This window comes from Megalops cyprinoides, chromosome 6 (genome assembly GCF_013368585.1).
Source record: "Megalops cyprinoides isolate fMegCyp1 chromosome 6, fMegCyp1.pri, whole genome shotgun sequence".
NCBI lineage: Eukaryota > Metazoa > Chordata > Actinopteri > Elopiformes > Megalopidae > Megalops > Megalops cyprinoides.
The window spans coordinates 37,541,553-37,564,472 of record NC_050588.1 but is presented as its reverse complement, the minus strand read 5'-3'; the positions used below and the strand labels follow the sequence as shown (position 1 = coordinate 37,564,472).

The 22,920-nt window shown below is 45.2% G+C and overlaps 1 protein-coding gene across 1 annotated transcript in view; it reads right to left on the bottom strand.

Annotated features, from left to right (window-relative positions):
* Window positions 1–21,178, bottom strand: part of plxnb1b (plexin b1b) — an 82,104-nt gene extending 60,926 nt beyond the window's left edge. Inside the window, exon 1 of the mRNA XM_036531811.1 lies at window positions 20,821–21,178. The gene's annotated coding sequence lies outside the window, so the exon portion shown is untranslated. The remainder of the gene's footprint in view (window positions 1–20,820) is intronic.
* Between the last annotated feature and the right edge of the window lie 1,742 nt (window positions 21,179–22,920).

Below are 22,920 nucleotides of genomic sequence, written 5' to 3'. Positions count from 1 at the left end.
ATATTGCGCATGCATCCATTCAAGTTAAAATAAATATTAATTATGTGCAAGTATTCTCTCTCTGCATACCCCGGCCTATTCTAGCAGCTTCCCAAAGTGGTGGGCACACTTCACTGCTTGGAAAACACACACACACACACACACACACACACACACACACACACACATACACATACACACAAACTCCTTGCATCACAAAACCAACAGTTCTGGGAAATTGTACTACATCGTCAAACCAGCATCGCCACCATTATTTTTTTTCAGAAGTTTTTGTTCTTAAACTACCACTGACAGAGCTTCACTGGCCACAGAGGGCTATAATTACGTCCTTTAAAAACAAGAGAGCTTTCCCCCCACCAGAATGAAGATTAAAGGCTTCCAAATATAGCTCGGCGTATCCTGCCCGGAGGGGTAGGCCTTACCAGTTCCTTGGCACCGTGGCACCGGGCCGTCGTTGGCTCTTTGTTTCCGGGGCAAACAAAGAGCAGGCCAGGTCACCTCCCAAGAAAAAAAGGTCAAACCAACACGCCTCACCACAACCACAACAAAAGGTCATTTGGGCTTTGCATTTTTAACTCGCGGCCGTGAAGCTGGGGGGGGAGAAGCCCCCCCACTGTGGCCCTGACGGGGACTCCGACTGTCGCAGAAAGACAGAGGTATACAGGACCCGTTTGCTCAGCCTTTGTTAAGAGGGTGCTGAACTGCTCAAACAAACTGCAGCAAGGTACACCGTGATGGGCAGGGATCAAGACAGGGGAAAAAAAAAAAACGGGAATTTAAATTCTCTGAGATGTTGCATGCTTCATTCTGTTTGTAAAAGAATAATGCAATTGCACAATAACTTTGTTTGAATAGTGTTATGCTCATACTCACTGTTCTGGGAGTGTTGTGAGCCTGGTCTGACACTGTTGCTCGTTTAAATTGAATGGATACAGTTATGTTCTATTGCGATGGAAGTCGCTCTGGATAAGAGCGTCTGCTAAACGCATGTAATGTTAGGTAATGTAATGTAATGTTTCAAAAGTATAAATCGTAAATGTGACTGGAAGTCTGCTCTGAAAAAAATATTTCAGCTTTATGTTACTGTTATCATCTGAAATGTACTCAAGGTTAACTGGAGTACATATGAAAATTGTTGGGAGGAAATAAGCATAGACAAAGCAGATGTAACAAAGTTAGGTAAAGTTAGGGTAAAGTAAAAATTGTGGCTGGGTTTAGTTCATTATTCTCAGAAAGCAACACTGGGACCCTTTAAAAAAGAAACAAAGGGTTTTGGAAAGATTTGTAGCTGAAATCCTAAATATTACCGAGAATGAAATAAAGAAACCAAAGTTAGTAAGAGTTGTGCAGCCAGGGTAAGCTGTTAACTTAAATTACTCATGGATCGTAATTACAGTTGAATTATAACTGCTGTCCTTAGTATAGTCTCTGCGGCAAGCTTTTCATTCACAAGCTTTTAATAGTCGCATTAACAATGTGTTTATTGTGTTTTATGGTGACTATAAAAAGAAAATGTGTGTGTCTGTGTGAGACAAGGAGAGAGAGAGAGAGAGAGAGAGAGCAAGAGAGCGAGCTGTCAGCTTCATCACCAACGCTTATTTTACTTGAAGTATGAAAGGTCAAAGTTCCCCTGGCTGCCCCTTGCCACACCCAGTTTAGGAAAATGATAGAGCAGGATACTCCATCTCTCATGTGGAAAAATCTATCTTTACAAAGCTATAGATAGATCATAGACATAAATCAGGCCACTTCTGAGTTTCAGACCTGGTAATATATTAACATAAGATAAGGTGTGACACTTTAAACTACAACTGTAATTATTCTTAAGGTATATGATCTGAGCTTAATGCATACATATAGCTCGTGGGCTGCTTGCCTGGCAGCCCAAGGGTTAACTGCAAGGAGCAAAGCTCCTCTTTCAAGACTTCATCTCTTTGCTTACCAGGGAATTGAATCAAAACTTTCCTGGCCTCCAAGGCCAAGATTCGTTATTTAATTACAAAGTTCGGTAAAAATTACATTCCGATGTTTTTCCATGTGATTTAGGCATCATGGGCATATTCGGCCTACAAACCAGGAGGCAGAAATCAGCAGTCTGACGGAGTTAAAGGCAACATCTTTCATCTGTCTGAGTGCGGACCCGGCCAGCAAATGCTACAATTTAAGCCACTTTTCAAGTTCAATAAAATCATTTGAGGAATTCTGTCCACATCACCTCATTCTCTTCTTGAGCTCAGCAAGACAAGAAATGAAACATCTGGCCTGCTCCCTCATAGAACAAGCCTTATGCTGAATAAAATGCTTCTGAGAGGCATTTCTGCTGATTTCCTCACAAGAAAAAAAAATGATGCTTTGCCTTTTTTCACCAGTATTTAAGTCTATAAAATCAAATTAACATCATGAAAGTCCTGTTTATTTCATAGTTCAGATGTGTGCATGATCACATACACTTCAGCTAGCTTCAGCTACCCATTGCTCAAAGTTCATTTTTGTTGAGTGGCATGCATACAGACATGAGCAATTTAACATGTGACCACACAAGGGGGGGGGTCTTTTTGACCCCTAGAAAAGACAAGCATTGCTGGAGTTTTTGGAGGCAGCAGAGACTATTTGGTTTTTAGAAGGGCTGTTATTTATGCGATGACAGAACAAACTACTTGGGTGTCCTAGCAACCACAAGGCTAGTGGTAAGAACTCAGGTGAGTGAATACGGAGCCCATAAATGATAAATGTTTTTGAAATGGATTCTCATGTGTGCCTTTGGACATAATTCCTGAACCGCAGGGAAAAAAAGAAACACATGGATGAGACCTCCAGCACCAGAGGAGAAGCAAGAGGCTGTGGCTTATGTAACAGGGTCTATTGCACACTATTGCCATCAAAAGCAGAGTCCAATCAAAGTCAAATCACATTAAGTGTTCTCATTGGTCAAGACAAGTGTGGCAGTAACTGCTGAGTGCTTGTGGGCAGACAGAGTTAAGGTATCAACGGTAAGGTTTATCCAGTGAATTTTAAAGGCTGAATTCACCGTTCAGCTTACTTACGTCATAGGACTTACATAGTGACTTACACAGGTTTTTACACGTTATCCATTTATACAGCTGGATATTTTACTGAGGCAATTGTGGGTTAAGTACCTTGCCCAAGCATACAACAACAGTGGCCCAGCAGGGAATCAAACCAGCAACCTTTCAGTTGCAAACCCTGTTCATTATCACTAAACCACACTGTTGCCCACAAAAGAAAGAATTTAATTACATTACTGTCATTTAGCAAAGACTGTTATCCAGAGGGACTTTCATAGATTACAATTTTTATACATTAACCATTTATCCAGGTGGGCATTTACAGTGGCAGCTCTGGGTTAAGTACATTGCCCAAGGGTACAGCAGCAGTGCCCCAGCAATGAATCAAACCAGCAACCTTTCAGTTACAAGCCCTGCTCCTTACCACTACGCTACACTGCCACCCACCACTTGAAACATAGGTCTAATTCACACCATCCTCACATCATTTAGCTGTGACTGTAGTAGAGAAGATTGTCTGCATTATTGGAAAAAAAAAATGCCCCCAGGGTCACCTACAGAATCCTGAGCCTCTGTCTATCAGGAGCATGACATCATCAGGGAAATCCCCAGAGCAACGACACCAGGCCGGTCATTTTAATGAAGTCTCTACTGAAGGGCTCTAAGGCTGAGGAGTGGATCAGCGGATCGAGCCTCTGCCCGAACTCACATTTCGGGCTGCGGGCACAGCAGTCTCACGGGTTCACGTACATCTCTCAGGGCTCTAGGTCTATTTCACAAGCACTGAAGGGCTTCATCGTTTAAAAACGCTCCAAGAACATACACACAGAAGAATGAAAAAGGGGCAGCAGTGTAGCATAGTAGCTGAAAGGCTGCTGGTTCGACTCCCTGCTGGGGCACTGCTGCTGCAACTTCAGGCATGGTACTGAACCCAGAATTACCTCCATAAATATCCGGCTACATAAATGGGTAACATGTAAACACTGTAACCTATGTAAGTCGCTCTAGGTAAGCGTCTGCTAAATGACAATGTAATGTATTAATAAACTGGCGTTTCTAAAAGGCAGCTGTGCACTACAGTGCATCCCATGCCAACGGACTGACAGAACGAAGGAAGCGGGTCTACCACGACCCGGATTTAGGTTTTCTGGGACACGCTGCAGCAGCTGAGGCCGCTGGCTCTTCGATCAATGGAGCCGGGTCGATGGGAACAGATTTACAACCGAATTCAATACAAGCCGAGGGGGTCACTGAGCCAGCAGATACTCCACTGAGGTCAGAGCCAAACAAAACCAGGCTGGGGGTGGGGGGGGGGGGGGGGGGGGGGGTGGTTGTGGAAGGGTTCACGAGGTGATAGACTTCACAGCTGATAACCGTTTCAATGGAGGCTTGACGACAGACACCCAAAAACACTGCATAAAAAAAAACAACTTAAGTTAAAAATACCCCTGAAAATGTGTGCTGAATATCACAACCAAAGGCTTAGTGCACCATGAGGTCATTTTCAAGTACATGGGCTGATCGATAAAAATCTTCCATCTAGTGGTGATGTGTAAATAGTTATGATAAATAAAAGGAACACATGGAGGTGTGTAATTTTTCATAATTTGAGCAGATGGATGCATTGTAAATTTATAATTTACATCAATGTCTTATTTAACTATATTTCTTCTGCAGCACAGAGCCATTCATTATGCGAGCCGCTGACACCAGTCTGGCCAGCTGGATTGGATCCTCGATCTTTCTGAAGGTAAACAACCCCACCAAAAAAAAATCAGTTCAAATGGAAAAGACGAGTAGCCCTAGATGAAGAATCTGGCCTGTTTCTACTGTCTCAAGTTGGCCCAGGAATTCAAAGACAGCAAAACGAAACGCTTTAATTACCACCCAGGCCCCTGAAGACATGCATGTGTTTGTATGCACAAGTTTTTATTTTCAACCCACCTCTTAAAATTTTTTAGGCTAACCCCTAAATATGAGGAATGTCCCCTGCCCACACGGTAACTATCTGAGCTTGGACACTTTGTGGAAACCTCAGAGTGAAAGGAGGGGAAAAACAGGCCCGGTTCTGCTAGCTCTGCAGTTACCCACCCTGTGGGGACCGGACACCGGCCGGGACCGAGGGCGGTTTCTGTGGGTCTGGAGGGTCTTGGTTCAGCTGTCCCCTCAGCTACCAGATTCTCCTCAGCTGTGACACGCTAAGGCATCTGGGAAACACACATCCAGCTAGAATCCCATGTACGCTGGTAGGATGCAGATGCAATTTAACCAATTCTAAAGTGCAAGTTAAAAATAACAGAGGGGGGAGGCATATGTGCTGTCCCAAACAAAACAAGTTGGCAGTGTAGCATAGTGGTAAGGAGCAGGACTTGCAACTGAAAGGTTGCCAGTTTGATTCATTGCGGGGGCACTGCTAAATAGCATCTGCTAAATGCCAATAAGGTAATGTAATGTAATGAGCCGTGCCAGAATAGGTTGCTGTTGTTTTCACGGAAACATGCCCGCTCCCCTTCTCCACCCATTTGGGTGGCTGTCTGGGCAAACAACTGAGATTTGCCATCCGCTCTGAAGAAGGCCGCCATTGTGCAAGGCTCGCTAAAGTAAGGAAAATGCGTTATAACATGCACTTTTTTAATAAGGTGAAGACAGACAAAAAGGGCTGAAGCACACTGGCGAGACTGCATTAATTCATGGAAGAGGGATTTGAAGGAAGGACGCACCCATTTCTTAATCATCCCAACTTAAGCGAGAGAGCGGCCACCCATGCTACAACCGCTCGTCTCCTGCTGGGATTTGTGAGGACTGCAGATTCTCATGCCATCTCCGGTGTTTATGGTGCTTAAGGTGTCGAAACGCAACCGCCAAAAAGAGGCGAATTAAAGTTTTTTTTCTAAACACATCGGGTGCACCCCACACAACAAATGTACCTACAGTTGCCATCTGAATTGACCATCTCTAGCTTATTCATTTAATATGATGATGATGATGATGATGATGATGATGCTTTGTCAGACAAGTCTGAAATTTTTCTTGCATCACAGCAGCTACATTTGTAACAGAGAAGACAAGAATTAGGACAATGAAATTAGAAGACAATATTCAACGTATATTTGATCTGGGATTATGCTCCATGTTTAATTCTAGGATTGACTGATGCACAGAAGAGTACTTTAGTATAACCCTACAGAATCTAGGAATCCTGGGTCTCCGGTTTGATGGTAACAATTTGTATTCAACAATTTGGGGGTGACAGTGGCTCAGGAGATAGAGCAGTTGACTGGGGATTAGAAGGTCCCTGGTTCGAATCTGGCTCATCCTGGCAGAGTGTCGAAGTGTCCTTGAGCAAGACACTGAACCCCCAACAGCTCCCAGTGGCCAGTTGGTAAGCCTGTATAGCAGCCTCTGCCACTGGTAGGTAGATGTGAGGCATATAACTGTAAAGCTCTTTGAGTACTCAAATGAGTAGAAAAGCGCTATATAAATGCAGTCCATTTACCATTTATTCTGCATTGTAGTCATCCGAAATTCATTTAGAGCTCATATCTGAAAAATCTGAGCGTTCGGGAATGAAACCCGGGAAAATGGCTGGGTTGGGGTGAAAACCATGGGTAATGAGAAGATAGCCTTTGCAGGGCTCTCTGGTAACCAAAATGCCAGACAACATCTTTTTTAATCAAACAAAACAAAAACCTTTTTAATCAAACAATGTCCTTTTCAATCACTCTCACGTAGGAAAGAAAAGCTCTGATCACAGCTACTGCAGTCCTGTTGCATTTGGCATTTCCAGCTTAATGAGTCATTCCCGTGGTGCCACTTGAATAATGGAACCGAATAATACCCTATTAATTATAATGATTGGGATCGCATCTTTCTAAATGACAACTCGTTAACACACACAGGTAAGTGTTGCTGAGAACCAAAGCGCCGAAAAATACACACTCCATGTAAATGCCAAAGGCTGCGATGCTCATGACAAAACTGATTTCACCGCGACTGAACTTTCTGAACCGGCTTCTGAACTTTAAACATAATCCTACATTTTCATCCATGGATACGGGCTTAATTCTATACTCCCCCCCCCCCCCCCAAACTAGTCGGGGTAAAAATGATTTCAATGAATCCTAATACAGTAGCACAATTAATTGGCTTCATATCACAGCAAAGTAAAAAGAATAACTTTGTCACTTCCACCAGAGAAGTACATAAATATTCAAATCAAAATTTCACCGACAGCATTCCAGAATTTAAAGACAAGACATCAAACCTGACTTCTGCCGGCACACTGAACCCCCAGATTCATGTATTGGCTGCGTCAGTTTCAATCCCGTATCCCCTAGAAAAGGGGCTTTATTACGATCTATTTATCATCTACCTCTCCCCTCAACAGCCAATCAAGGTAGACGGAACCTGGTGAGAAAGCGCGCTAGCTAAGCAATTTCCCCTTTTCTCCAGATACCGCTAATCCTCCGCTAATCCCATTGTCAGCGGGCTGTAATGCGCATCTGGCTTTGTGTTTGATCACGTAATCGACTGCAGCAACAAGCCGAAGGAACAAACTTGTGTTTCATTCATTTAAACAGAAGGCACGCCCGGCAGGGTGTCATTTCGCGAAGATGGGCTCGCGTTAAACGCAACAGGCCATGAGGATCATCATGATGACTGACATCTGAGTACTGCCAGGCCTGCTTCTACGCTGGTTTACGCGGTGGTGCGCTGCTGCGTGGCCAAAAGGTCAAAGGTCACCTCAGGCATTGCGTCCTTCGCTCAGACCAGGCGGACACTGTGATTCATGGTTCCTTCCTATGTAGGGCAGGGTTCAGGGTTTACATACGAAAAGTTGAGCCTTAAAATAACGTCCCATGGTAAGTAAGAAGCCCGCAGTTTTCCCCATGCAGGCAGATCCCATCACTCCTTCCTCGGCCCCCCGGGGGGAGGGGGGGGGGTAGGGCGGGAGGCGTTCTGTAGGCAGGATTCATGAACACCTGCTGGCCGCTGGATTGCCCGGGACCCGCTGACGCTCACACGGAAGGAATGTTAACGGCCGTGTTTCAGATAGCTGGCATTGCTCAGCTGCGATCGGGAGCTATCTGCCAGAGGACCCACCGAGCCGTAGCAAAATGTCCCGGCCCGTTATCTAGGGTTCCCCAGAGGTTCTGCTCGGCCAGCACCATGCCCGCCCTCCATTCATACTCTATACATGCGTTACATTACTGTCATTCAGCAGAAATGCTTATCTAAAGCATTGGGCTGCAACTGTTACATGCGTTTCATTTATGCAGCTGGATGTTCACTGAGGCAAATCTTGGTGTAAGTACCTTGCCCAAGGGAATACCAGAACCCTTTCAGTTTTGAGCCCTAATACTCACCACTATGCTACACTGCCACCCATTTCTTTTTTACACTACATTGTTGTCTTTTAGCAGATGCTCTTATCCAGCGCGACCTACATACATCGAATCGAACCAGCAGCATTTTGTTTATGAGCCCTGCTCCCGACCACAATGCTACACTGCTGCCCATTCAATGCTAAAGCAAAGGGTAGATCCTTGGGACAAAAGGAACAGTGGAGGAAAAAACAAATAACCGGGCTGGGGGGGTGGGTGGACCAGCACACAGGAAGTGAACCCAGTGACGAAGTTTAAAAGATGCTATTTTAGTTGGGCTTACTAACGCAACACTTGGATATGCATTATCCGTAGTGATACAAACCAAATCATTCAAACCAGTCCCCCCCCAGCTGCTGAGACCGCAGTGAGGCATTTCACGGCTTTTTAGCGGCAGATTACCAGCCGGACATCTGGTGCGGTGCACAATGGAATGGTTAGGGGTGGGCGTGTTCTAGTGAGACCCCTCCCCCACTATGACATCACCTCTTTCCAAAGAGGTGAGTAAAGACAGGAGGGTGATTGGTCCCTGTTGACCAAAAGCAAAAAGCCTCCACCACTCCCCCCTCCATCACCCCACACACAAACACACACACCTACCCACGGCCCTCTACACCCCCAGCTGGGGAGGGACACAGAGCCCCGTTCATTTCCCCCCACAGATTAAAGCCATGGGGGCCGCAGAGGTGGAAAAGCTTATTCTTGGTAAGCAAAACACTTGAGCTTGCCATTAATAAAAAAGGGTTATTTATGAAGGTGCCCGGCGCTGGCTGACAGACAGAGCCGCGTTTTATCTGCAGCTAAGAGTTCCACTTGCTCACATGCCAGCAGATTACACACGCCGGGAGAGGTGTGTGTGTGTGTGTGTGTGTGTGTGTGTGTGTGTGTGTGTGTGTGTGTGTGTGTGTGTGTTGGGGAGGGGGGGGGGGGCGGCAGAGAAGGGGGACCAGTATGGGAGTGTGAACACACCACCCTCCCCAAAAGGAAGAAAATTAAGCAAGGCCCTCGCAGCCAGAGGCCGTTTCCAAAGAGCGGTGTGTCCTGGGTGAGCTTAGCAACAAGTGGCAGGGCGTTGCTAGGAGACACCTAGGCCTATACCAGGGGCCTTCACACACTTGAGTGAATTAACTGGGCTTGGCAGCACATTGCACTTAACTCCTGATACGCTTTAACAAATGAAGGGAAAAAAAAAAAAAAAACACACACACACACACAATCCCCGACATGTTTCGGAGATGACCTACTGACAAATTTTTTGGACAGTGTGGAGTCAATGGGAGGGTTTGTGAATGAGAGGCGTGAAGAGGGCGCCTGAAGAGGAGAGCGTGGTATATGTCAGTATGCATGAGGCCGGGGGGAACTCCACATGAGCGGAGTCTAACCTCTAACCTGCCTCTGCTCATGTGGAGGCTGGAGGCTGGCTCTAATCTCGGTGTAACCTTGAGTCCACACAGACTACTGAGCGGGGGGCTCAACTCCCAAAGAACAGTAAGGAAGAGTCAGAGAGAGAGTGTGGAGGAAGGACAGTGGGAGAGAGCGAGAGATGACCCAGCACCTTGCACCAAAAATTAAGCAGAGCTGCCAGAAACTCACCCAGAGCAGGGCACTGATAAAGAGTGGCAAATTCCATTTTAAATGGCTCTAAAAAGATTATGCAATGTATCTGAGACTTCCTGAACTGTAACCTATGTAAGTCGCTTTGGATAAAAGCGTCTGCTAAATGAATAAATGTAAATGTAAAATATCTGGGAAAAACAGCTAAAAACTCTGCAGCACCCTGAAGGGACAGTTATCTGAAAAAATTATTAGGATTTATCTTCACCTGTTCTGAGCTCTGAATGATACCAAAAAGTTTAAACCCTAAATCATTAACCCACCACTGCACATCATAGGAATGCAGCGGCACTCAGTATGGGTCTAACTGCTACATAACGCAGTGTTTTCCATGTCTGACCCGATCATGAGCTTTTACATTCATAAAAGGTGCATCTAAGGCAAGTTCGGCTCATTAGGGAAAGGATACTTTCTGACGGAGAAATGATCTGCTTCTATTAATAATTGTCGTTATGATAAAATACTTCATTTTTACCCCACAACGTGGATTTTGCTTATTTCACCAGGAGCTGAAGAGGCAATGAGGAGGAGGGAAATCGCATTAAGCTAACGAGGGGCTGGCAAACTGGTTATAAATGAGAAAGAGGCATTCATTACTCCAAAGTAGTCAAAGTAGTCTTTTATTAGGGAACAAAACAAAAGACGACCACCGGGGTGTGACCTTTATGGGAACAAGTGGTCTTCTATACTTAGCGAGGACAATTATTAGAAACAGTACACATACATATGATTTAAATATCATTGTTATGCACATGCACTTCACACACACTGCTTCAGCAACTAATTTAAACCATGATGTAATATACAGAAGAACAAGCCAACTGTAGTGGCCACAGTGCCCAGACTATTCAGACCTTCTGACAGTTCTGATTAGCCAACAAGAATATTCACAAAAAAAAAACGACGAAAACGACAAAAGATGATCTGAACAGGCGAATTTGTACCCACAGAGGGAGAGAGAGAGAGAGAGAGAGAGAGAGCGCAAGAGAACTGGCTCCAAGCTTTGAGCAACCTTTTACCAGCTCCCTGAAAATTCAACAGCCCAGTCCCACGTTCAGGCTGCCCTCTCCATGGCAACTCCCTTTTCCCAGAGCCTAGGGTGCCCCACTAAGTTTTTCAGGGTGACTGCCTGGGCTTGGCAGCAGCCTTGAGAAGGGTGTTCTAGAATGAGAACAGTTCCCATTTTCCAGGATTCCACAGTTTCTACTTAGCAACAACCAGAGACACTGGCATTCCAAGCACCATACACCGCACCCGGCCAGTCCTCCAGCAAATCATAAAGAAAAGAAAAGAAGAAGAAGAAGAAGAAAAAAAGAGAAAGAAAACGTCGGCAGTCACCCTCTCTAGTGCCCCTTATTGTTGTGGCAAAGTCAAAAGCCAACTTTACGTCACCGGTATTACATTCCAGAAGCCTCTCCGTTTCAGCTGAACTCAGATCTATTCAGTGGGAATCACTGACCACCTGTCTCGCCCCCGCTTCGTTTTGTAATCAACAAAAGAAATTCAGCAACCATTCAACAGCTTTTTCCCCCCGAGTCATTCTTCTTGGAAAGATTTGACCGCACCCCTATTCAATAAAACCTACTCCACTTGACCCCAAACATTTCACCGAAAACACCTCCTTCTGCCTCTCCCTGAGAAACACACGGATGAGGTTCGGAGACGAACTCCAGCGACCACTAGGTGACATTCCCAAATTTGACCAGAGTTCAACCTTCAGGGTTCAGAGTTCAGAACCCTGCAGATTCTGCAACAGCCTGCAAAAAAATGTCCCTGCACAACCTCAGTACACGAAATTGCCCTGCATTCAGCTGCCCTTCCCCTGACTGGGAGTGGGAGGGGGGGAGGGGGGGGCACACACCAAGTGCATCTCCCCCCATCCCCCCACTCTACCTCTCTACCTCCCCTCCCCCCCTCCGCTTGGTCCCTCGCTGGCCTTTTCAACCTCCACAGCAACAAAAGGGACAAAGGAGACTGGGTAGCTTCCCCCCCGAACACCCCCCCCCTACAGAGACCAGCTCTGCTCAGTAAGACCAGCAGACAGAAACACCCCCCTCGCAGGTCCCTCTCCAAGGCACAGGTCCACACAGGCAGGACGGGACAACCCACACAGCCGATCCACTACCCCCCCCCCAAAACTTAAACATAGTCAATCGATGTATCAGAGACCACTGCATTACTAATGCCACTGAAGGTTCCTCTTTAAGGGAAATGCACTTCACTCAAGACGCCTTCGCCCTGCTATGCCAGAGACCGGCTCCAGGCCCACGGCGCAGTCCAGCTCGCCATTTGACGGCGTTTGCCGTGTTGCTGAGGTGAGGCAGAACCAGCCGTGGGTGCCTGGCCTCCACAGCCCCTCTGTTGCCGGCCTGGCTGCAAGGAGGCTGAGAACGAGGTGCTTAATCTGAAGAACCCCGCTGGATCGGTCAGTGCCAGGGCTTTTGGGTCAATATTCCATGTGGTGTGTCCGTTTACAAAGCTGGTGAAAGACTGAATGTCCACAACATCACTCAACATCACGCTCTTATCCAGTATTCATCATTCTCCTCTCTTTTAACAAGTGTGTATGACTGCAGTTATTGACAGCTGTGCCAACTTTGCATTTTCATAGCACTCTTCTTATGGCAGCCATCCTGGACGATTTGAGTATTAAGCAGTACTCTTAAAAGCAACACTACAAAAGAATACATAACATGGATGTGGATGTTTTAAACATTTTTCTGATGTGGATGTTTTAAACATTTTTCTGATGTGGATGTTTTAAACATTTTTCTGTTTTCTTCTCACGCTCAGCTGAGAAATGTTCTCAGCCAAATTCTTCAAACATGAAACAAAATTCATCCGATGAATGTGCAGCATGTTTGTATATTTTTACAAAACGAAGTAAAAATAATATACAATTACCTCACGTTAACCGTGAATGTCGTTGTGTAAACAGCCAGGAGCTAGGAGAGCACTCTTGCACGGAGTGAATTCCACCGTACGCTCAATTTAATCTCTTAAATACCCATTCCAGACATCTGTGCAATGAGGTGCAGATGCAGCTACGTTTTTCAGTGTGAAAGCAGAGCTCGTTTCATTTTTTGTAGCTGTTACACGTTTTTAAAACAGCAAATGAAAACCGACTACAACGTGCATTTTGTGACTGCATGTGATGCCATTAAGCCACGCCCACTATAAGTTTAACCTCTGGCCATCTCCATCCATGGCGAACCACAGTGAAACTGTACCAAATAAGGTACCAGGACAGCAAAGATGCATGCAGACCAAGATCCCCCCCCAAATATCACAGTACATGCTGGTGGAAAAAATGAGCAATGTCTGATGGTCATGACCATCTTCCCAGCACTAATGAAAAGAGGCACTGTGGAGACCCGTGGGTTGGCCTGGTCACTTCACACAAATGCTACGTGCAATCTTCACGCCAAACAAGCGGCTGCTTTGACTCTCCAAGGTGACGGAGGGAGAGAGGAAGCCCCACCCTAGCGGTGGCCATTTCCCTCCTGACACCAACCTTCAGAGACACCAGGGGGCCACTTTGCGGCCCGCCTCTTTGCCGTGAAATCAAGGTGACGATTCCACACTCCTTTGCCCTTGAGACTGCAAATCCGAGCGGCTTTTGGATCCCTGGAAATGCTGCGGCCAAAAGCTAGACTGGGCGTGAGGTGAAATGACGTCATACAACTTCACCACCTGGCTGACGACTTCAGTCCACACATGGCATCAGATTGAATATCATGACTATTAGGTAAATTCCTGCAGTGGCACCATTACCCTGTCATCTGTGATTAAAATAAACTCTGAATGAATGAACACTTAATCATAGTAGAAAATTATACAGCTGATCCAAAGTACGTGTGCTAAGCAAGGTCTTGCATCAGCCCGGAATCTGCTTTCTACGCAATTACTCCTTCATTGGAACAAGCCTTTTCTGACCTAATACCGTGTACTAAAATTCCCCACATTTAAAGATCTTAAAACTCCAAAATGTCTGGCATAAATTTCCGACCAGTGATGTGTTGTTATAACCACAACCCCAAAACCCATTTCCTGAACGAAACCGGACGCACAAACTTATTTCATTTTCTTTTCCTTTGTTTGTTTAATTCAGACAGTAAAGTAGGTGGATTAGAGGATTAGACTCCTACACAGAACGGTCTCGGCGAACCAAAAATCTGCTTACAGGATCCTCCGCTACACTTTATTCTGCTGAGAAACCGATTCGGGGTCTACTGCAAGGAACCCGTGGGTCGCAGTTAACGAGCAGCTCCGTACCCAGGCGTATGCCACGCCTTGTACCGGCGACACAGAAGCGGGTTCGGCAACTTCTGCCCTCCAGGGTCAAGAGCTGCCCGGTTTCCGCTCCTCCCTCGGGCCCTCATTACGGTCCTCAAGTGCCTGGGTTTGTTATCCACGTGATCTTTTACTGAAATATACTACAGCAGATCAAGGCACGCACACCGTACTTTTAGTATAAGGCTTGAGGGCAATCCCCAAAACTTACAACTGCTCCAAAAAAAAAAAAAAAAAAAAAATTAAAAATGCAGTGCATTCCTACACCAGTGCTTTAGGCTTCACTCTACTACACTGCAATCAGGACTGGAAACTGTCCAACCTCGACCAAGACTGAGTGCAGGTAAAAACTGAAACCTGGCCACTGAGCCCAGGATGGGGGTCCCAGCAGTTTGCCAGTCTAGGAGGTCTGAGAACACAAGGTGGGGTGTGACACCTCTAGAACAAAACACAGAGAATAAGACAACACCCAACTGCATGGTGCAAACACTCCTTGCTTGTCCTTACCTCCACATCTGTTCATCTATAAGGAGGTGCTAATGAAGCTGTCTAGTCTAATTGCCCCTTTTGGCAGAGATTCACACCCCTATTGTTTTATTAATCCCAAAGCATCTGCTGTCTTTAAATCTCTTTTACCACGACAAATCCCAATGAGATTATCAAGGCAATGCCAAGTTGAATAATTAAATTGAGTATTAAAAACGACGGAGGGAGTAGAGAGGGGTGAGACAATAGCCCCAGGTCCCTTTCAAATAAACCTTTGAATTAAAACGCGATTGTCTCTGTCTTTGGCCAAACAGGTTTGCAACCTGTTAGAGAAACAGTTTTTGTCGAAGAATTTGAGCCAGCAGTTTGACTGTCAGCTGGCCCTCGGAGAAACGACAAGAGGCTTCGCCACGCAGTTTTTGGCAGGCTGAAGCCCGCCCACGTCATGTGGCTCATCTGACTTTGTGGCGGGATGAGAAAGCACTCCGCCGCCCATTAGGAAGGCGGAGTCCCAGGTCATTATTGCTGATGCCGATTGGCTGTCACCTACAGCAACAGCAGCAGAAGCACGGTTGCCACGGTGTGTCACTGTCTTTGATGTCAGCTGTCCTTGACATCTCCCCACCTGCTAACAGAGGACTGCCAACATCCTTCGGCAAACAGGGGGAAAGACACGAGGTGAGAAATTGTTTTGATGAATCCAATGAACCCGTTAAATACGACCTGACTGAAGCTGACCACGACGGTGAAGGGCGCTGGGCCTGAAATTCGGAAACGTTTCACCCAGAGGTGGCATTCACTAGACGGCGATGGGCCCAGAAACACCCCCTTTGCCTGTTCTGTCTTAATAAGCATTCAAACTGACACTCCCATTAACTACCACACAAAAGGAGAGCTGCTGTACCCACTTCTGACAGTCGTTACATTTCACACACATCTGAGATCCTCCTTTGCATTATCACCTTACAATACATGGTAACAATTAGCCTCTTGTGGATGTACTGCCACTTGCAACAAAGGAGGCTGATTCACACGAGAGCACGTCCTCATTGCCTCAAACAACCTCCCAGACTGTCATTATATTTGTTAAATGAGCCCTCATTACCGCAATTTGTTATGACCTTCAGAATTAGACCTTCAAATGTAAATTGTTTTCAATGGAAACCACAACAGTGGCCTTTCCAGTGCAGGGTAAGAGCACCCGACCCCCGGTTGCTGTGCCCAGGCACCTGGCTGTGTAGAGCATGGTATTAGACAACACAACTGAAAAAATAAAAGAAACATCCTTCACATTACATTTACATTACATTGCTGGCATTTAGCAGGTGCTCTTAACCAGAGCAACTTACATCAGTTACAATTTTTACAATGTCATCCATTTACACAGCTGGATATTTACGGAGGTAATTCTGGGTTAAGTACCTTTCCCAAGGGTACAGCAGCAGTATTCCAGCAGGGAACTGAACCAGCAATGTTTCGGTTATGAGTCCTGCTCCTTAACCACTACGATACGCTGCTGGCCCTTCAATCAGAAATACTCTGTCTCCAGGAGTGTTGGGCATAAACCTCACTGATCTGAGGTCAGTTTGAGGATTGGCAAACCTGCTCTGTGTCTTGAGATATCTCCATTCCCTACAGACATGCAAGAGGCCTGTTGTGTCAAATGTGCATAAATCTAATTCTGAACTGTGCTCACCCTGGCAGAAAGGTCTACAATTTAGCAGCAACTGCAATCCACAGTACTTTGGCCCATGCACTGATGACAATAACTTTGGGCTAAAATAAAAAAAGGCAGAAAAAGCAGTCAGCAAAAGCAGTTTGCATACAGACTGCTACATTGACAAATGAATGCAAACAACAGAAATAACTGATGGTTCATGCACGCTGGATGTGGAAAAGCATCAGAAAAGGCAAAGCCTTCAGTCCAAATCACAAAATAGAGCCCTGAGATGAATGTCAGACCGCTGTGCATATGACAGACTAAGAATCATCTACCAAAAAAATGTTGGATACTCTCTGGTCTTCCCTCCCAGGTAAGAGAAAATTAAGGAAGAAGTTGCCCTATATGGTTTGAAACCAACGCAGTGGGCCAAAACACATCATAATGGCAACCTTTTAAGATAGGGCCTCCACGCCGCATGCTATCCCCTGGAAAAAAGCCAGCTCAGAAATATCTCTACACAGAATGCCCTTTTAGTAACCAACAAGAGCAAGCCCCAGAAATAGCAGAGGATAATGCACTGATAAGACAGGCCGATTATGAAGCAGATGTTTACATCGAGTTTCTCCGCCCGATGTAAACATCCAACACACTTTATACCCATCTACTCCACTTCAGCCTCCATAAAGCCACCTTAATACGCCTCTATCGATGTTCGCTTCATTCATAATTCAAAGAGATGCCGTGTACCTGCCCCGCAGGTTAAACCCAATTTTCTTGGAAAAATGTTTGGCGAGTTAATTTTATTCGTTGAGATTCCGACATTAAGCTAAATCCACAAATGTGTGCGGTACTTTCCCTTCAAGACACCGCATAAATAAAAAGTACGTCAGGTTAAACTGAGCTTAGTTTGCACTTCAAAACCCAATAGCCCTGAAAAAACTCCTTCCATGGACATACGCTGCAAAGTGCAAACCATCTGTGTCTAATAGAGCCCCAGCAGAGCAAAAATAAATGTAAACTTATTGCAGTTTAATACATTGCGCCAGTCACTGACTATGAGAACTGCCTCTGCAGTGAAAACAGGGCACAGGTTAAGCATGCTGGCCTGACTAAATATTACAACCCCATCTTCATCTCCACCTCAGGCTGCTCAAGTCAAAAAACATTACATTACATTACTGACATTTAGCAGACGTTCTTACCCAGAGCGACTTACATCAATTACAGGTTCTTACAATGTTGTCCATTTATACAGCTGGATATTTACTGAGGCAATTGGGGGTTAAGTGCCCCAGTGGGGAATCGAACCGGCAACGTTTCGGGTACGAGTCCTGCTCCTTAACCGCTATGCTACACCGCCACCCAAAAAAATGCTTCTACTGAGAAGCAAGGCATTACATGGATGCTCAGCTTGCGACCAGCTATGACTGCTGGCTGATGGAAATTTGCATGGTCAACAACAGGTGTCAAACCCCTCAAAGCTGCAGAGAAAACTTCATAACAAAAAGGTTCCTTTAAAGTAGATGAAAAAATGATCAACACTGTTGATTTGCTTAGCAGACCCCCTTTCCCAAAGCAACAGAGTGACTCCAGTTGGGCCCTGCACGTTAATACTTTGGAACGAATCGGTGCATAATTCAAATTTTACGGTACGTGACAGGACGAGGGAGCTGGTGCTTAGAAATGAAGTGTTCTCTCGATGACAGGAAGAACACAGCAGATGCACCCAAAGCCCGGCAGTGAGGTATGAGAGAAACAAGAGCTGCTGCCACAATCTCTCAAGGAACAACAAGCGAGGTTACTGGATCAGGGGAACACTTGGATTTTCATGAGGCCCTTATTGAAAGTGCACTTGTCAGCTCAAAAAAAAGAGGTTAATCACCCACAAAGCTCACCCTAATACTCACTGTCCGCATCCTCACCATATCCACTCACTCTCACGGCTTTGCCAACACGCTAAGCTGCCGATATGATTATGAGGCAAAGCGCGGAGGACCAGATGGCCATCGTTTCAGCCATGTCAAGATATTAAAGGGAAAACTGGCAAACCCCAGGGAAACAGGACCAAGGTCACACTTTCTCCCTGACATTCTGTGTCACTGGTGATGTCCTTGGCCAAGAGGGTGTCAGTCCCAACCATGAGTCAGATGGAGGGACAAAACAGAGTTGAACTGCTCTCAGCATCCCACACGAGTGGCTACTAAGCTACCCCGTTTTCTCCCGTTTTCTCAGACAGACATTATAGTGCAATCTGCTACATAATTTTTAGTATGAACCTGATTTTCAAAAATAATGGGTATCTATGATACTTGAGATCAGAGTAACAGATACTGATAGGTTCAAGGTAAAACCTCTTTAAAGGTTCTTTTGAAAACACACACACACACACACACACACACACACACACACACACACAGTGTCTGATTCTATAAAACACAAATACATCTATAAAAAAGAAAAAAAAACATCCATCCATCCAGAGCAGGCTCAGTTGACCCCCCCTCTCCCCCAGGACACACACACACACAGTCTTAATGCCTGTACACACACAGCCATTTTATCCCCGATTTAGCACTGTGAGCAGCGAACAATACCGCATTCAGCTCAACTCCCCACCGACCCCGGGAGCTGCATCACTTTTTGTCTTAGAGTCCTGTGCTCCCTCAGAAACACAGGCCTGTGGAAAACAGCCTGATTCGGGTCCTGCCTTTCCTACTGCCTCTTCCTACAGCCCTACAGAGAATCGGTGCAAACCTACGCTTATGTCTGATAAAATGCTATTTTCAACAGACCTTTATAATGTCAGCCCTTTATTTGAATAGATTTCCACTGAGCATTTGACTACAGCTCTGGCTTCAGTCTCCTCCACACTCAAATCAACGCTCTCAGGTGCTAATGGTGGCTTGGACTCACCTTTGTTTTTCTAGCCTGCACCTGGTCACATCTGTCATACTTGAGCTTCCTATCCCAGAACCTGCAGATGCTACCTGTAGTTACCTGCTACACGGCGGAAGTGTATTAATATTTTCAATAACATGGATAGATGGTGGTGGCGGGGGTACTATACAACGTAAGACCAAACACGTAAATCCCTCAGTGATGCAACTCCAATAAAATCCTAATAATCACCAAAGTAAACCATCCCACATACAGCGCACAAACGCATAAGGGTGCGCCCTAGACCGCAAGTAGAATTTTATCTGCGAGAGACTTCAATGCCGCACAGAGAAATGCGGGTGGCAGTGCGGGCCCGTGTTCTTGGGAACGGTCTTGTAACGGCAGGGTTGCCGGGTCGACTGCAGTTACCTTGGAGCAAGGTACTTTGAATTTCTTCAGAGCTGGATTACCGTTTAAAAGAAAAGTTAAGCTCTACGTGAAATCCTGGACAAGGGTTAACCTAAATGTTTTAGTTGAATCAACTCCCATTTAATGCATTTTATAAGCACTGCAATAATAATCTAACCATGTCTCCGTATCACCGCCACACTAAAGCGAGCGTACAGCTACCCATGGATGGACTGTTGCATTGAGGAAGAGGGAAAAAATAACCTGAAATGCAACGACGCCTATCGGACAATTTCAGCGACAATCTGCCGCGGAAATCCACTGACCCTCGCCTGGTGCGGATCAATGACCCGCTTCAGCCGCAATAAAAGTTACCGGCCTGTACACACACCACCCAGCGCAGACCCCCCCCCCCCCTTCCCACGCCCCCCTAAAAAGGGAAGAAAAAATCAGTTTGGTTGATACAATTGCGATTGCGTTCGGCCGTTGTATTTGTGTCCGCAAATAGGTCTCTTCCGAAAGTTAGGGTACAGATAGCAACTGCAATCGCAAAAAAGAAGAGAAAAATTAAAACACGAAGTAGCGCCGAGACAGTTTACCAGCTAGCCACCCTTACATCAAGGGCTGTTATTTGAATCGTGCCTTCACCCCCAAATAAACAGACTACTTCTAAAAGTATCAAGTCAAGGCTAGCTTCCAAAACTTGCGCATACCCTACTTCTTTATAAATATCATTGCAATGTACAGCACACATGCATACAAATGGAACAAAAATATTCAAATGGAGGCAACTGCAAGCGAGTTTCACACAAAAGAAGAAAACAGTGTTTAGTTAGCTAAATTTAAACTACAACATAAACGGACTGAGATACACGGACCAGCAGCCAGACAGAACACTCTACACATTACTAGATGATGGAAACTGCTTCTTATAACTGCATAGTATTGTGCTTAAAAAATGAAACACATATGTGTATACTTGGCAAATGAAACGTGGAAACCGCAACGTCTCATGCAATACAAGAACCATTGAATGCTACAAAAATAAGCGCATGTATACATTTCCTACCTTATATCTGCTGTAAGGGGAAAGATTGCGAGATCTCCCGTTCCCTTTCAAATGAAGCCCCCCTTCAAATCGAATGCAATCCCTCTGCGTCGCAGAATGGGGGGAGTTAGTTTGCTAATCCAATTTGTCAGCAACGGGCACTTTTTAAATCCAGGCAAAACTGTTTTCCCAATCGCAAACTTGTTTCCCAGGGTTTACGCTGGAGCATAAAATAATTGCTTAACGAGCTTGAATTTTCGCAGAAGTTTCTCTTCACTTATAGGAAACCGAATTTATTCGCCGTTCAGCTTGTTCTTGGCGTTATTTTATCCGGCTGTGTTGACGCTCATCTCCTCTTGCTAGCCTTCGCTGGGTTTTTTTAAGGCTGCACAGGGCGCTTTGCACAATCACATGTACCCGGCGAGCAGCGGTGGGAATGAATAGGTTTGGGAGGGCAGATTACCTCACTGAGCCAGCCCTCGATACTCGGAGCCCTTAAAAGGGGCTGGGTCACATGCGCTGCGAGCGCTCATGCGGCCGACGGACCCCCCTCTCCGACCGTAACGTGCCTCTCGCGCAGTTTTTCTTAAAGCGGCAACTGTTTACGAAAATGGAAACGCGGAATCGGCGGACGAGAGCGCGGACGGTCAGGTCCGAATTAACAGCATGTGCATTGCTATATAGACGGCCAAAAACCTAAGTCCATGTGATTTACTAATTTATTAATTTATTAATTTATTCAAGCCCTTGTCTATGCTGGGTGGCAGGCTCGTGGGTCATGGTTACAGGACACGCGCCTACACTGCACAGAGTTACGCCGTTTTTCGGGATGTCCCACAAAAAAAAAAAAAAAACGAAAATGACCCTGAGATCTGACTGATGATAGTCGTTTACAGACAGCCATTTACAGACAGCACACAGAACTGAGGCACAACTTCACACAGCCACACAAAATCAAGCAGCGTTGCGTTGGTATAGGACGTGTTCAGGATGAGCTAATATGGGCCGAGTTGTTAGTATAAGTTGCCTTCATTTGAATAATTTTCATGGTCCATTTATAGGCATTTTATACGTATTTATATCTTTCTTGCTTTGTATAGAGACTGTCTTTTTGTACATATGAGTGCACTTGCAGAGATTAAGGCAAATGTTTTCTTACCTTGAATGTAGTCAATATCAGATATATAATATACAAATGCATATATCTGAGAGGTGAATATCTGTGTACAGAGGGGTTCACCTCTCAATAATATGTATTAAATATATATTTTTGAGAGGTGAACATACGATGAATAGACCGATGTGTTCTCCGTGAGCACATTACAATTTTTTCCTCCGTCTGGAAGTACCATATCTCTTTCATATGTCCTTGTCGATGTCAGGGTATCCCTCACATCTTCCACATGTTTTATGAATGAAGTTGGCAGTGTAGCATAGTGGTTAAGGAGCAGGACTTATAACTGAAAGGTTGCTGGTTTGATCCCTGCTGGGACACTGCTGCTGTACCCTTGGGCAAGGTACTTAATCCACAATTGCCCCAGTAAATATCCAGCTGTATAAATGGATAACATTGTAAAGAACTGTAACCTATGAAAGTTGCTTTGGGTAAAAGCATCTGCTAAATGAATAAATGTAAAAGTCATTTGGTGCCTGCCTTTTAGCGCATTTTGCTACAGTTGTACACACACGTCAAAATTACATCAATGCAAGTACATGCAGCATTGTGGGTAAGGTCGTGAATGTGTACGCAGAAACACCTGCTGTTCTGCCCACGTAATGCATCTAGCTGGATTGCAAAATTGGATCTTATCTGCCAAGCAAGTAATAATAATACATGTGTTGGCAGTGGATGCACTAAGAGACAAATTTCCATATAACATTAATGTTTTTTTGAATGAAAGTGGTGCATGACCAGTAACAGATGCAGAATAAAACCATTTCCAAGAGAAATGCATTCCATACTCCAGTCACGAAAATGTTGTTATCCCAACTGAAAAAGGACTGAAAAATGCAAGCATAATCTAATTGGTCTGCTGGAAAATATTTAACATTAGTTTTACGGGTTGCCGATGTAATCTACATATTTATGCATTTATACAAACCACTTGCGGCTTGATGCTG